The following is a 16836-nucleotide window of genomic DNA, read 5'->3' as shown; positions in this document are numbered from 1 at the left end:
TTTCACATTGCCCCTCGCCTCAATGAATGGCCCGTCTGATTCAATCCAGGGCCCTATGAAGTTCGACGGCATAGCATCATAATATGCTTGTCTATTCTTGTCTATCTTGTTCTAGAACACCCGCTTTGCAGCTCAAACGTTGATTGTGCACTGGGAGTCCATCCCAGTTCATCTTACAATATTTCATACGACATGTATATTGACCATTCTGTATTGCAATTGTGAAATGCATTACTGTTTAGCCTCAGTCTCTCTGTTGTTACGAGGCGGGAAATTGTGTGTCACTTATTTGATCTTATCCGTGAATAATGTCAAACAGATTGGACAGGTCGTGTGTGTGTGTGTGTGTGTGTGTGTGTGTGTGTGTGTGTGTGTGTGTGTGTGTGTGTGTGTAAAAAATATGTACAAATATGGCATACCGGTATATGCGACAATATGATTTGCCTCATTTTACATTCTCAACACAGATATAGCTATGTTGGAGAGCTGCTCAATCAATAATTCAATGATGCTGATGTTAATGGCTAATTGATATCGATTAAACAGAACAGAGAAATTCTAATCAGGAAAGAAATGTCATTTTTTGAGGTAGCACCAATGATCCAAAGTTGCCTCTCCCTCCGTTCCTTCAATGGAAGTTGTATGAGTGCGCTACTGTTCACTAACTGCGGGGGGAGCTCGCGCTCTTTTGCGCCATGTGTCAAGTAATCCGCTACAGGCAGGATAATTGACTGGTGTCGATGGATACAAAATTAGAAATGCAACTACTCTTTTGGTGTGCACATTATTTTAACAACTAATGACTGTGTTCTTCTTCTTATGCTTCTTCTCAATAAGTTTCATACTTTGAATTACTTTTTTACTTTGTCCCTTTACAGTATATATGTATCAATAGATGTCTTTAAATTGCCATGTGATTCTCAGTAACATACTGTCCAGCCCTCTGTTCAGATCAATATTGACATCATATCCATGCTACCATGTGGCCTGTCCTGTGACAGGCCACATGTGGCCACATGTGTGACAGGCCAGTTGAAAGTAAGTTGTCAATCGACATAGCTCTCATCAAGTCCCCTCTAGAGCCACAAAACAAAGGCTGTTTTATTTCAAATGGCTAATTCAATCTGTTGGCCTTTATATTGCCTACATGCTGGCAACATGTCATTATTCTCAAAGAGAAACAGCTCACAATCACAAATGCCAAAAAGAAAATGCCAGCAGTAGCTTGAGGCTACAGCTATGTCCCATGCTTGGTGACCCTGTGTTGACTAACCATTCAAAGACTGGGGGTACATGCTGCAGTGTAATGTTTTTGTGACGCGTGCTGTGCACTCCAATGATGGATTGATTGCAACCTCATGTTGCCATGATTCACAAAGGCAAAAAAAGGACTACACACAAGGGTGCGCACAACACCCCCACACATAAAAACACACACACACATACACACACACACACACACACACACACACACACACACACACACACACACACACACACACACACACACACACACACTAATGGATTTGAGAGCATAGTAGCACAGTCTCCCTTAATAGATGAACTGGGAGGTAGGCAATGGTCCATTCTCCTTGAGTATGGACAAGAATATCAAATACAAGGTCTCTCGGTGTTGGAGCTAGAAGAGCTAACTGTCTTACAGTGATTGCCAAGAGGCATCAAGCATCTTCACTATTGGCAGGACTAGCAGTGGGTGCTGGTTCCAGCTGGAGTGCCCCGGAAGGCTTCCTCCCAGGGGGAATAGAAAACCTGTTTTGATGGGAAGAAAAACAACAGGGGTCAAATCATGCCATGTCAGAGCAACACAAAACAGATGGTGAACTTCATTCCAAATCCCTGGCCTGCAATTCTCCACTGGGGCAGGATGTGTTAGTTGACATGAGGTTATTGTGGGATTGTTTGACTATTACCTCAAACCACACAGTGTTATTGGATAACAAAATTGTCTCAAAGCTTAAAAACATTCTTTAACCTGTCTCCTCCCCTTCATCTACACTGATTGAAGTGTATTTAACAATTGCCATCAACAAGGGATCATTGCTTTCACCTGGATTCACCTGGTCAGTCCATGACATGACAAGGTGTTCATAATGTTTTGTACACTCAGTGTATATGCACCTTCATCAGGGAGAGAACCGTGTCTATGTTAGACACTAGTGGAGAACTTGAAGATTAACAGACATATTATCTTGAACCACTGTAGAAGAAAACATCTTTGTGGTTGTGAAATATCAACATGTTTTATAACCTGCAAGTGGATGGAGTTGTATGGCAATGTGTAAAATGTAGATTTATTTGACTATTTCTATTATAATGCACACAAACAGAGCTCGTAATGATTCACCCTGAATCAAGATACATACAGTCTTTACTGACATTCAACAAAGATGAAACAGTAAATCAATTTCAGCCAAAACCTGTCGTCAGCCTAGTCATCGACCAGACCAGGCCAAAAACATGTTTACCTTAAGAAAATCCATTGTGTGGTCAGTATAAAATAGGTTGACTCAGGTGCATGTCCACCTACATACTGATCAGTTTATGGATTATCAAATCAATATATAGATAAATTCACAAATGTAATCCCAAAATGTACCCAAAGGATAGACCAAGGAAAATGTGCATTTATTTATGGAGAGTGAGGAACATAGCCTGAGGGACATTGATTGACCAGAGAAGTTTATGTGGATAGACATAGTAGGCTGCAGAAACTTGTGAAGATAACCTTGACTTGAATCAATCCAATTTAGTGCAAGATTTTGTTTGGGACTGTTTTTTACTCATCTTTTATAATTTGATAGTTATCGTTGAGCTTCTGATGGATTAGATAGAAAATTAATTGTTGAATGCAATTAATGGATTTGGCAACTTTGTTGCACCTTAAACAGTTTTGCAAATTAAGCTAATTTGATTTTCCTACTTTTAGGCTGTAATATTGCTGTAGCCATTATTGAATATAAACTGTATTAGCCTCAGGAGAGAGAATGCAATTCAAATATAATAATGAAAAGGAAATCTTACGGCCTCTTAGCCTACATTGTTTACCGTTTCTGGTCTTCTCAGATTTATATTTGTTTTGTAGAATTAAAAAAATCTTACAGCCTACATTTTCTGTGTTTAGACAACATATTAGACAGCAGCATACGTGTTTAGAATAATGGATTTATTACTATTTTATTGCTAAATGTTTCGCTGTCAAGATCCAAATATTAATTTGGTCAAATCTAGGACTACCGTGCAATAAGGGTTGTTCTTGGTATGCATTTGAATGGCTCACTGATGGACAGAGACAGGTTGTATAACTATAGATTAGTGTTTGAGATTTTGCTGATGACCTGATTCTATCAACAGGTTGGTTTTATGCCACCACTGTCAAAGCTATTAGACATGAATGAAGACTTTATGGCTTCCCAATCACAAACACATTGCCACTCCTAAAACCATGTGCAATTGTTGTCTCTTGGTATGTTGATGGGCGGCCCTATTCATGCAGGTATCAATGTTCACATTAAAACTTCTTATGGATCGGTGTCCCGTTAACAGGACACTTGTTGCTCAATATGCATAATGTGACTAAAACGTTGTTTTAAGATAAAACATTGTTATCATCATGACTCTTGCATTTAGGCTATGCGTCATGCTTGGCACCAGTCATAGTGACATTAAGAATCCTTACAGTTAAAGCAATTTAAAGTATCTATCTATGGCTTTGCCTGGATATCCATTGAGCCACATAACACCTCTATAAATAACAAAGGCTCCATTTGGGCTGCCATTTGGGCTTAATTAACCTCTATAATTCATACAATTATATAATTACGATCCCTGAATGATGAGGAAAAACCCAGAGCAGCAGAAGCTCAGTACCTTGGTTTCTTGCATGTTGGATTGGACTCTAGACTCCTGTTCACCTCATGACAGGCTGGAAAGAAGAGAGAGAAGAGACTCCCCTACGGGTAATATTGGGCATCCATGGTGGGACTCACCAGCTGGAGCGCCCTCTTACCGTAGCTTGCGGAGGCTGCTGGGATTAACAATGGCAACCTGGAGAGGAGGGGGGTTCCTTCCAGCCAGCTGGCTGCTCATCCTCACCACTGGTACAAGTCAGTCCCCAGTCAGTGCAGTACAGTGTGGGAGTTGGCTGCCAGAAAAATTATAAGCTCAGTTAGAAATTCCATGTGTGCCTCTCTCTCTCTCTCTCTCTCTCTCTCTCTCTCTCTCTCTCTCTCTCTCTCGCTCTCTCTCTCTCTCTTTCTCTCTCTCTCTCTCTGTGCCTTGGTCGGTTGTCTCCCATCTCTGGCAAATTAGGGAATTAGCGTTGTCTTGATGCTAATCCCCCATTTGAAACGCCGTTGTCTAAACCCACTTTCTCCTTCATGTTTTCTAATAGGAGAAAGGAGAAAAAACAGCCAGGCCCTTTGTTTTTTCCTTGAGATCAAATAAAGATCTGGTTTGAAGATATGTTTTCTCTTTAATAAAGGTAGATTCTTACCATGAACTGAGTTGTGAATTTAGGATGGTGGTCTGTCAAATCAAATTCTATTGGTCACATACACATATTTAACAGATGTTATTGTGGGTGCAGCGAACTGCTACACCCGCAATATGCTTCCATGTCCAATTGAAGCCCTAATGTCTGGTAAGTTGTAATTTGTCCACTATGTAGAAATGGAGGGATTTACGATGACTTAAGTTGTTGATTCAGATTTTCCACGGGGTAGCATCTCTTACGTGGCATTCCCTAAAACTCTAAATGTTCTGACTTTGCCTACTCACCCAGTTAGAAATGTGAAAATACGTATTGGTGATTCATGAGAATGTCTTTGGCTCAATGACGAATGGTTATGAGCTATATGAAAGTTACTGAGATATAACATTAGGAACATCTGCAATGGTATGAGATTTGACTTCTTTACCATCCAAACCATCATCATCCCCACTGACTGCCTGCAACACTAAAGTAACTCAGGAAGTCATTTCAGTAAAATGTCCATTGCGTATCTTCATCAATTCTTTATTGCCACTGAGAAGTTCAGATTTCCCAGCTGCCTTGGTATTGGCTATAAGCTCTTGATCTGGTGCCATTGTTCAGCTCAGAGTTCAGCCTTTTACAGAGAGCCAGACTTGAAAGAAGGGACTGTGGGCCAAAAAAAACAAGTCAGTCAGGCAGTCCTGAATCTACCCAACTAAACTGCAGTATCAGCTGTGGGGGGAAATTGCCTGGTGCAGGCGGTTTCGACATCACTTGTCCGGCCCCTCACAATGACTTGTGGCCAGGTGTAGAGGGAGGAGCAGGAGGAAAAAGAGGATCAGGAGGCAGGCAATCTGCTTGATTTAACAGTAATTATAGAGTGCTATTTCCTCTGTCTCCCTTCTCTGCCACTGGAAGCCAGTAGCCATTCTTAAGTCCTGTCACCTCATGATCACGTAATGGGGAGAACATGCCTATTAGAGATGAGGCTAATTGCAGGGGGCTTCTCCCATGATTCTTGTTGGTGAGCTTGGGGTGATGGTGAGGGGGAGGATGGGGGGAGAGGGGAGATAGAGGTTGAGGTGTTCAGGAGACTGTGGAAACTGCTTTATAAACTCTGGAGACATTTCCAAGGCAATGACTTTGAAATGTGAACTAGGGGAATACATCAGTGTGGTTTTTTTCCCTTCATATAAAAGAAAGGTAAATCTTGCTCTAGGAGTGTGAAGTAATTTCCTTTTCCTACCGTGAGACCATTTCTAGAGTTCAGAAAATGGCCCCTCTGTGGTAAGGGTGAGTGCTTCTGGTGATGTGGCTACCTTGGTTACCTTAGTAATGACAGTATCAGCAATGGTTGATGACCATGATATTGCGCCTGAGTGTGATTGATAGTTTATACAATAATATCAGACGATTAATAGTTTTAAGGTCTTGTTTTATCCTAAGCCAATGCTACCCAGTCATTTGGCTGCTTCTAACAGCCAACTGAGTTTATAGACTTCAGTGAAACAACCTCATTGTCAGTGGTACCTTTTGCATCATTAAAAAAGTCTGTTACTGTGGAAGCTCATATAGTCCTCTGTTGCTGCAGGCCAAATAGAACCATGTTCCAGACTTTCCAAATCCTCCGTCCCACTCTCCCCACTCTCTCTGTTTGTTTGGCATTGACTCAAGGCTGAATTCTAATTTGAGAGCTTTTACATGCACTGCATTGATGGACATGTCCATATCTGAACTTAGCCCATTTCAATCGATGCCTATTCACTTCAATGGATGAAAAGGTTGCAACTATTTTGAGCCATAGAGAAATTGGTCAAATGTTGATTGAGTAGACGGACTGTGATTTGTAATACGTTGTGTGCCCAAGTGGAGGATGATTTAATGACATAGGCTTGGGAAACCGAACTCCCATCAACTGTTTTCTACATTCGAGTGTTCCCTAATTTGAAGTCACATGAAATCCCTAGCCACCAGAACACTGCCCATGCATTATTGAAATCAGTGTTATCGGTTGTTTCCCAGATTTGGCTTTTATTTACGCTTACTTTACACTTTACACAACAGACAAATCCCTCCAATCATTAATCGAGACGTTCGTCAAAGCCTCAGTGCGTTTGAAATATGAATGTGATGCAGTCGTTCACAGTGGGCCTATTTGTTACTACGTGATGCCTTTCCTCATGAAAAACCCCCAGAACACACATGGGTCCCAGGCACTGAGACGGAAATGAGTCATGTTTGATGTTGTCAAACTGCTGACAGAGTGAGATACAGGGAGTTACGGACACACACAATATCTCATGTATGATTTAATCAGCCTATTGCTTGTTACTGATTTATTTCAAACAGTGCAGGGGTTTATAATGTGACCCATACTAATTGGTGGCCTATGGTCACTGTTGGTGTTGTTGTGTTACACCAGTGGTATTCAAACTTTTTCAGCAAAGACAGCATTTATTTTTTGCCAAAATTTCTGCAGACTCCATTATTCTGGGCCAGAATTTCTACTGATCCCAACACATATCTAATGACATAACCTTAACGTAGGTAAATGTTTTCATCTATCTTATAACAATTAAGAGAAGCAATAAATGCATTTACTCACTTACATTTTATTTTTCAAATTATATTTTTCAAAACGTTGATTATTGTCCCATACAATAATCTGTACTCAATCGTTTTTTTAATTTGTATTTTATTTGGCTGCAATTCCACTGCGATTACACCCCACTAGGGGTCATGACCCGACTTTGAATACCACTGTGTTATGCAGTACTGTACCATGTTTTGCAGGAAACTGACTGCACACATACCACCACTGACATGTACAGTATGAGCTGCTGCTGTTTTTGACAAGCAAGGAGTGATGCTCATTTGATCCACAGAGACATGTAGGGGGCATGTAGGGACAAACACATACTCAAATAGGCAGGAATCAAATACTCTGTCAGACATGTACACACAAATGTACACACAGACACATAGACATAAACACATGCAGACACACACACACACACATGCACACACACACACATCACCACAGAGTGTGTTGTCCTGCTGATGGAGGTAGTGCTGTTAGTTTTAATGATGGAGAGGCCAGTGTTGGTAAAGCTAGCTGAAGCAGGTACAGTATCCTCTTCAGGCTTTACGCACAGTCAGCACATCAACAATGTAGGGCAGAGCATAGTCCATGGCGTGTAGAAGTCACTATAGTGAGCAGAAAAATGTGCAATGGAAGCCATACTGAACTGTCTCTCCTGCAAAAAGAAGGGTTGTGTTTTGATAACTTTTGAACGGAACACATCAAAAATGTGAGTGCTGTGATATTTAAGTGATATTTGTGTTTGGAGGATATATTAGCGTAGGTGTGGTTAGGCTCCAAACATCGGCTTCGAGGGCATTATCACTTTTATACAACAGTTACCAACATGTTCAAATAATGATTTACATATTGTCATTAAAAACTTTCTTTTGATTCATTTATGGTTACTCTTTCAAATCAAACTTTATTTGTCACATGCGCCGAATACACCAAGTGTAGACCTTACTGTGAAATGCTTACTTACAACCCCTTAACCAACAGTGCAGGTCAAGAAAGAGTTATTTTACTAAAGTAAAAATAATGAAAAGCAACATAATAAAATACCAATTACGAGGCTATATACAGGCGATACTGAGTCAGTGTGTGGGGGTACAGCTAATTTGTACATGGAGGTAGGGGTGAAGTGACTATGCATAAATAATAAACATAGAGTAGCAGCAGTGTACAAAACAAATTGAGCGATGGGGGTATCTCAATGTAAATAGTCCGGTGGCTATTTAATTCATTGTTCAGCAGTCTTATGGCTTGTGGGTGGAAGCTGTTAATGAGCCTTTTGGTCCTAGACTTGGTTTTCCGGTACCGCTTGCCATGCAGTAGCAGAGAAAACAGTCTATGACTTGGGTAACTGGAGTCTCTGACAATTTTTTGGGCTTTCCTCTGGCACCGCCTGGTCTATAGGTCCTCAATGGCAGGAAGCTTGGCCCCAGTGAGTAATGTTGCTGCTCTGTAGCGCCTTACAGATGCCGGGCAGTTGTCATACCAGGCGGTCATGCAACCGGACAGGGTGCTTTCGGTGGAGCAGCTGTATAACTTTTTGAGGATCTGGGGAGCCATGCCAAATCTTTTCAGTCTCCTGAGGGGGAAAAGGTGTTGTCGTGCCCTCTTCACAACTGTCTTGGTGTGTTAAGACCATGATAGTTCGTTAGTGATAGTTCGTTAGTGATCCACTACAGCCCCATCGATGTTAATGGTGGCCTGTTCGGCCCGCCTTTTCCTGTAGTCCACGATCAGCTCTTTTGTCTCGCTCACATTGAGGGACAGGTTGTTGTCCTGGCGTGACCTCCTCCCTATAGGCTGTCTCATCGTTGTCGGTGATCAGGCCTACCACCATTGTGTCAGTAGCAAACTTAATGATGGTGTTGGAGTCGGTTTCGCCACACAGTCGTGGGTGAACAAGGAGTACACGAGGGGACTATGTACACACCCGAGGGGCCACAGTATTGAGGATTAGCGTGGCAGACATGTTGTTGCCTACCCTTACCACCTGGGTAGCAAATCTAGGGTTACTACCCGAGCCGGCTGATCGTTCGTTCTATTGGTTCGGTTGCAAGAGATGCAATCTAGTCGTTAAGTCTTTTTGTTCTGTAGCTATGGATGCGATCCAGTCGTGAAGTCTTTTTGTTCTGTATCTATGGATGCAACCCAGTCATTCAGTCTTTTTGTTCTGTATCTCTGGATGCGACCCAGTCGTTAAGTCTTTTTGTTCTGTTTCTATGGATGCAACCCAGTCATTCAGTCTTTTTGTTCTGTATCTATGGATGCGACCCAGTCGGTAAGTCTTTTTGTTCTGTATCTATGGATACGGCCCAGTCATTCGTTCTAAATACCATACTGGCAATAAAATATTTATTTTTGTTTTATTTCACCCCACTTTTTCGATCTTGTCTCATCGCTGCAACTCCCCAATGGGCTTGGGAGAGGTGAAGGTGGAGTCATGCGTCCTCTGAAACATGACCCGTCTAACTGCGCTCTTTAACACCCGCCAACTTAACCCGGAAGCCAGCCGCACCAATGTGTCGGAGGAAACACTGTTCAACTGGGGACTGAGGTCAGCCTGCAGGCACCCGGCTTGTCTTAAGGCACATATGTCAGAGTCAAGGCCCGCGGGCCACATCCGGCCCGCAAGAAGGTTTTTTACGGCCCCTGGGATGATCTTGATTTATTATTAGAACCGGCCCGCAGCAAGCCGGCAGCCCGCAGATCTTTTACACGCACCAATACTACATTTCCCACAATGCAAAGGTGACGCACCGAGCAGTAGGCTGCTTCATTTCAATATTTATTGGCACAGCAGTCGTCAGCATCACAGTAAAATTAACTTTCAGATACCCATCAAAAATGGCAAAACGGAAGGTGGATACTGAGAACCGGGGGTTTCAAACAAGGTGGGAGTCGGAGTATATGTTCACGAAGGTAGCTGGAAAACCTGTGTGTCTTCTGTGTGGAGAAAGTGTGGCGGTACTGAAAGAGTATAATCTGAGACGACATTATGAAACGAAACACGCGGACAAAAACAAGAATATGGACATGGAACAAAGGCTACAAAAGGCCAGTTTTATTTTGGCAGAAGAGATCGCTAAATCAGCCCGGCCATTTACGGAGGGGGATTTCATCAAAAACTGCATGATTAAAGTTTGTGACGAAGTTTGCCCAGAAAAAAGGCAACTCTTTTTAAATGTGAGTCTGAGCAGAAACACCATTGCCGAGAGAGTAGACCAGTTGTCCATCAATCTAAAAGAGCAGCTTGTGAAAAAGGGAAAAGATTTTATTGCATATTCCTTGGCTGTGGATGAGAGCACCGACATTTCTGACATTGCCCAGTTGTCAATTTTCATCCGCGGAGTGGACTCCAACCTAAGCGTGACAGAGGAGTTTTTGGCTTTACGTCCTATGCATGGCACAACTATGGGGCATGATTTGTATGAAGAGGTGTCAAGATGTGTAAATGAGATGGAGCTGCCTTGGGAAAAACTCGTGGGTTTGACAACCGACGGAGCACCTGCGATGTGTGGACACAGGAGCGGACTGGTGGCGAAGATACGGGAAAAGATGCAAGAGGAAAACGCGACAGGTGAGCTGACAGCTTATCATTGTATCATACACCAGGAAGCGTTGTGCGGTAAAGCCTTGAAAATGGAGCATGTAATGAGCATCATCACGCGCACAGTTAACTTTATCAGAGCCAAAGGTTTGAATCACCGCCAGTTCAAGGCATTTCTGACGGAGTTAGAAACGGAGCATGGTGATTTGCCTTATCACACAGAGGTGCGATGGCTAAGCCAGGGAAAGGTGCTTCAAAGATGTTTCGAGCTTCGTGAGGAGATTTGTCTGTTCTTGGACAGCAAAGGGAAAGACACAACACAACTCCGAGACGAAATGTTTCTGTGTGAAATGGCTTTTCTGTGTGACATTACGAGTCATCTGAATGCAATAAACTTGCAGCTGCAGGGTCGGGATCGTGTCATCTCTGATATGTACAGTACAGTGAAGGCATTTAAAACCAAACTGACTCTGTGGGAGACGCAGATGCGGAAAGAAAATTTGAGCCACTTTCCCAGCTGCCAGACCATGAAAGAGAAGCTCTCTACCAGTGCGTTCCCGAGCACACAGTTGGCTGATAAAATAGGTATGCTTGCCGCTGACTTTCGACGCCGATTTGCTGACTTTGAAGCACAAAAAAGCAGGTTGGAACTGCTCGGTAACCCATTTGCTGTTGACGTGGAAAGCTCACCACCAAACCTCCAAATGGAGTTGATTGACCTCCAATGCAATGATGCACTGAGGGCAAAATATGCGGCAGTGGGTGCTGCGGAGTTCGCCCGTTTCCTCCCCGGCACAATGCCCCAGCTGCGCATCCAGGCTGCTCAAACGTTGTCTATGTTTGGCAGCACATACCTGTGTGAACAACTGTTTTCTTTGATGAACCTGAACAAAACATCACACAGAAGTCGACTTACTGCTGAACACCTCCACTCAATTCTGAGGATTTCTTCAGCTCAGAGCCTTACCCCGAACATTGATGAACTTGTGGAAAAGATGGGACACCACCAAGTATCACCCTCAACCTCAAACAAGTGAACATTACTGTGCAATCACATATTTAGAGTTTTTACTCAGTTCAAGTTTAAAAGTTAAAATTTAATATTTGTTTTCACTGCATGTTACTTCTCCTTAAACAAAGTGTTGTTTTTGATTAATAGATTTTTGCACTTTATTTTTTTGTATTTCAATCCAATTATATTTTAAAAATATTTCAGTTGAGTGGATGATAGAAAATTGCTATTATTGTTTTTTCTTTGAAGTAAATTTAGCCCACTTTTGCTAAAATAGAAAATATAGTCTACTGATGGTGCCTTGAATACCGGTTTCTTTCATTTAATGTTCATGTTATGGGGATATTTATATAAAGGAAATTTGTCTTTTGTGTCTGTTGAAAATTAAAGATTACTGACAGAGCCATAAGAAAATATTGCTTTATTTATCTGATCATATTGTAATATATTTGTTAGGTTTTCAGTAGGTTCAATTAGGTTCACTAGACTATATGCGTCATTTAAAAATTTTTCAATGAACATTCGAACAGTCCGGCCCTCGTCTTGTAGCTGATTTTTTTATTTGGCCCTCCGTCCATTTGACTTTGACACCCCTGTCTTAAGGAGTCGCTAGAGCGCGATGAACAAAGTAAAGCCCCCCCGGCCAAACTCTCCCTTAAACCGGACAGTGCTGGGCCAATTGTGTGCCACCCTATGTGACTCCCAGCCACGGCACAGCTCAGGAATGAACCAGGGTCTGTAGTGAAAATGCCTTAGAACATTGCGCTACTCGGGAGGCCCTGGAGATCGAATTTCAATACTGAAACAATATTGCATATTTCAGAGAGATAGACAGCAAGGTTTATACAAATCTCCGCTATTGAAAACCAATTTTTAGTTGAAAAGAAATGGGAGATAATGTCTAGATGCTTTTTATAGTGGAGATCAAGTTTATAAATTGTCTGGCTGGGCTGATGAGACAGTGGATTGCACAGTGAGATGGAACAGATTAAATAAATAGGCATTTCAACGGCATAGAGTTAGCCGGTGGTAACTTGTAGAATAGACACTGGCTGGAATGTGGTTTTAACCAATCAGCATCCAGGATTAGACCCACTCATTGTATGATTGATTTTTCTGACCAGTTATTTTGCTTTTTGTAGTAGTCCTCTTTTTGTTTGATTCGATCCATAATTTTCATAACCACTGGTCTCTAGGGATATGAGGGGTGATCTGCATGAATACAGACTCCTTCCTCAATAGAGAGAAACTAACACCGGCTCTGGTTATGGAAGAACCTACATTCACAGAGGGCTTACAACATCACCCAGTTCCGTTATGGCACTGAGAGCAAGTTGGAAAATCTGGTCCTTGAATTATTTAGAGTAGACGACATCTCCTTTCAGTGACATGGACCATAGATTCGATCAGCACTTGTGTTGGTAGATGAATCTCACTGTGTAGGGATATAATACACATGGACAGCACTACGATATGTTTACTTACATATTGAAATATTGCCTTGGCATGGTAAATGAACACATTAGCCCCGTGGGTATGAACTGGGAGCTTCAGAAAGAGGACAACTCAGGGGAAGATGAGCGGCAGAGGGAATTCAAAGGCAACGGGTCAAGAGCACTCTATTTTCAAGCTTAAAATAGGGGTTGGTCAAATTTGGGTGGTAGAACCAATATTAAGGGCATATTTTTACCGATGATAACCTTCCACCGTGAACCAGGGAAGGAAGAAGAGAAAATATAGATATTCCCTCAGCAGAAATGCACAATCCTTTTAGTCATATCAGCCCTGAAACCTCTACCCTGGATGCCTCTGCATATGGAGTGTGTGTGCGTGTGTGTGTATGTGTGCATGTGTGTGTGTCTGTGTGTGTGTTTGAAGTGTGTCTGTTTGTGTATGTGCACACATTTAAAAAGAGCCATATAGCACATATCTTCACCACTAACACCACCTTTCACTACCTCTCCTCACTAAGCTATCGCCATGGATAGAGCAAAGTACTACTTATTTGCTCTGCTTCCATGTCTGAACACATTCAAACCACTTTCCAACTGCTTTCTACCGCTTAACACCATCTAAAAAGCCTTGGGTGGCAGTTACAGAACTCCCATGAATTCTATCAAACACACAATGTCAAACCTTTCCCACCTCAGTGCAAAAATACAGCGTTTAATAATCATGGGAAAACAGCAAGGCAAAGTCGTGACCTCCATTTGTTTGTAGAGGCAATCGTCTAGTTACAGCTGCCGTGGCGCTTCTGTTTATGACTGTATCATTGGAGGCCTTGACATCATCAGAACAGAGAGATCCCATACTAATATTTTTTTCTGTTTTAATTCATTGGCAGCTCCTGTTTGCATCTGTTGTGAGACAGTGCCAAACTGTCTCAATAGTTCCTGTCCAAATTATAATTATTTTCGTCCCCATTCGAGTCAGGGATGATTATCATTGCCAAGGGAGCCCTTGACACTAGGGTAATCACTGCACTGAAATGCATCCAGGTCTATCAGGCAGAGGCGGCCAATTCTACTGGTGGCTAGAAGATAGTAAACAGCTGAGACTGTGAAGACCGTCATTAAAACAACCACCCAACCTCTTTTCAACTACACAAAGAGAAACAGAGATGTACTGTAGTTTCAAACTCGTGTTGGTGTGTATGTGTTTAAGTACAGTATGTCTGTCTGTTTACGTGTGTCCTCAGATATATACATACTCCATCAAACATGCTCAGTTTCCTATAACATAATCATACACTAAAGTACCAGAATTAAAACTATGATTGATGTCGGACCTCACTCAATATTGATCATTCAGCGGGGAGGGGGCCTCAGCTTTGGAACTGAAAAAAAACAACTTCGCAATATTGATATTCCTGCATCTGCTAGCTCAGATGTGTGGCAGGCTTTGGGTGCTGCTGAGCTGTTTCATGAAGGAGGAATTGAGATGGGAGTGTGAGGCTTCTCCCCCCCCAATCTGCTAGTGCCTCAGTGGATTCCTTCTGATATATGGGTAGCACCCTCTATGCTCCCTCTGCTTTCCCTCCATTTCACCAATTTATGACATTGAATTAAGAACAATGGAACCATTGATCATCCCCTTTAAAACTACTAATACTGGTCTCCTCAGAGTGAGGCGACGGTTGAATAGCAGCCCGGAGTAGAGAGAGTCTCCTTCCAGATAGCTCGGGAGGCACTGTACAGTATGTGTCAAGAAGTGAAATGGGGATAAACATTGTACTGGGGATGGAAATTAGGTCAGTAAATTCAGGCATGCTACTGGGACGGAGGTGGGCTGAGGGGGAGAGCGGATTGGAGGCCCAGACGGAAATAACGCACTGCAGCAGGGACGGAACCTCGCTCCGCATAGCACCAGGGGTCCGGTCCCTGAAGAGGGGAGCAGCTGTTCCATATTTTTGTCAGGAGAGACAGGAAAACAAGAACTGACTGCAAACAAGCCCTCCTTTGGAAACTCATAAGCGAAAGGTTAGCGTTAGGCGTTGCGCGAACGAGGATGTGCTGGCAACAACAGTTTATTTATTATTTCAGGGCGTTGTATGGAAAATGTAATGTGTGGCAAATTTCCATAGGGTTTGCTGAGGTATGAAGGTCAATGGCTGGCTCGCTTCTCTTTGAGCATCACCTTGTGAATGGTCCCAGTGTGTGACAGGGATGAGGAGGACAACACCAATGTTTTTTTATCCTCAGCACACTCCTGCCTCTGATACTGAAATAGAGCGAGGCGAGTCATCCATCTTTCCACTCTGATGAAGTGAGAAAATTTCCACACATATTTCTCTGAGATAAAAAGCTGTCCCTGTGGTTCAATTTGAGCCTTGCGATTCTCAGCTGCCTGACAACAACATTGCGTCACCCCCTCCAGCCCAATCCAGCACCGATGGGAAGATTTAAATGCTCTTGTACAGATACACACAATTATGATGGATCTGTCACAGTAGGGGGTAGCAGGAGGCATGCGCCACTGTTTAATTCCACAGGTAATTAGAGAATTATCAACAGCGCTGCGGCTCAGACTCACTGTGTATGTGTAGCTTGTTTTGTTGTTGTACAAGCAATGGTTTACAACACACAAATATACTTCACACACTTTGAGAGAAATACACACACACACACACACACACACACACACACACACACACACACACACACACACACACACACACACAGACTGACACTTCCTACACCCCGAGACAAGAAACACGCATGCATTCCTCCAACACACTTCCTCAGAGACACACACTAATGTTTTTCCCAGTATCTGGTGCTTCCATTGTCACACTCATTTTTGTTTGAGATGGTAGAAAAGGCCAGTCATGATAACATCACTTGACATTTACATGTGTGAGCACAGAAGAACCGTAAGCGGGGAGTAATGTCATTTACATTTTCTCCACAGCCCAGTTCGGGGTCTGATTCATGTCAGGGGTCCTCTGGGTACACATGGAGTGTGACCAGCTCAGGGAATGAAAGTGGGGCTTCAGTGCTTCCACCTTTCATCTTACATAATTTCATTGGAGCATTACAACAGGCTAGCTGCATGAAATACCTATTAGGGTTGAAGCAGCACTCGTCTTCTTTTTTTTCTCCTCTACTTTTAAATGATAGGTGTAGCGGAAAAAATGTCTAACAAGTGGGGACATACAGTTTGAACGAGGGGAAAGCAGCGGAAGAGAATTCTCATCAGCAGACCACAGAGCAAATTAGCTAGAGCGCTTGAAAGCCAATTTGCAGTTTGACAACTGATTAATCTTCATCTATAACACACACACCTGCGGTGGTAGATTTAGTGACAGATGCGAAATTCCATAGCCTGCCTTTGCTAGCTTTTCAGAGACGTGGTAGAAGTGTCTAGCGCTTACCGAGAAATCAGAATGATTCTGCTATGCTTGCACTACCAAGGTAATTTTGTTCGACAGCTAGCATCATGGACTTCTCCTCACGGAATGAGAATTTGTTCTCCCCAATTCAGTCACTACTTCACGGCAGTGAGGGACAAACAACAGCTAATGTGAAATTGAAAGTACTGTAGCTTACTGTAGTCTGTGTTTTGCTGACAGAGACAGGACATGAATGATTAGCCTATCTACTATGGTGCCCTTGCTTCATTAGGATGCCGGGACAGTGTTATTTTTGTCATTTTTGTCCTTTTAAAATGTTTTTTTTTCTCACTTGTTT

At 42.6% G+C, this 16836-nt stretch overlaps 1 protein-coding gene across 1 annotated transcript in view; it reads left to right on the top strand.

Moving 5' to 3' along the window:
- Positions 1 to 16836, top strand: part of LOC110523605 (BMP/retinoic acid-inducible neural-specific protein 1-like) — a 162488-nt gene that overhangs the window by 970 nt on the left and 144682 nt on the right. The window lies entirely within an intron of this gene.

This window comes from Oncorhynchus mykiss, chromosome 5, assembly GCF_057628025.1.
Source record: "Oncorhynchus mykiss isolate SJ-2025 chromosome 5, ASM5762802v1, whole genome shotgun sequence".
In the NCBI taxonomy this organism is placed as follows: domain Eukaryota; kingdom Metazoa; phylum Chordata; class Actinopteri; order Salmoniformes; family Salmonidae; genus Oncorhynchus; species Oncorhynchus mykiss.
Note: the sequence above shows the minus strand (reverse complement) of the source record. Positions and strands in the feature narration are given on the sequence as shown.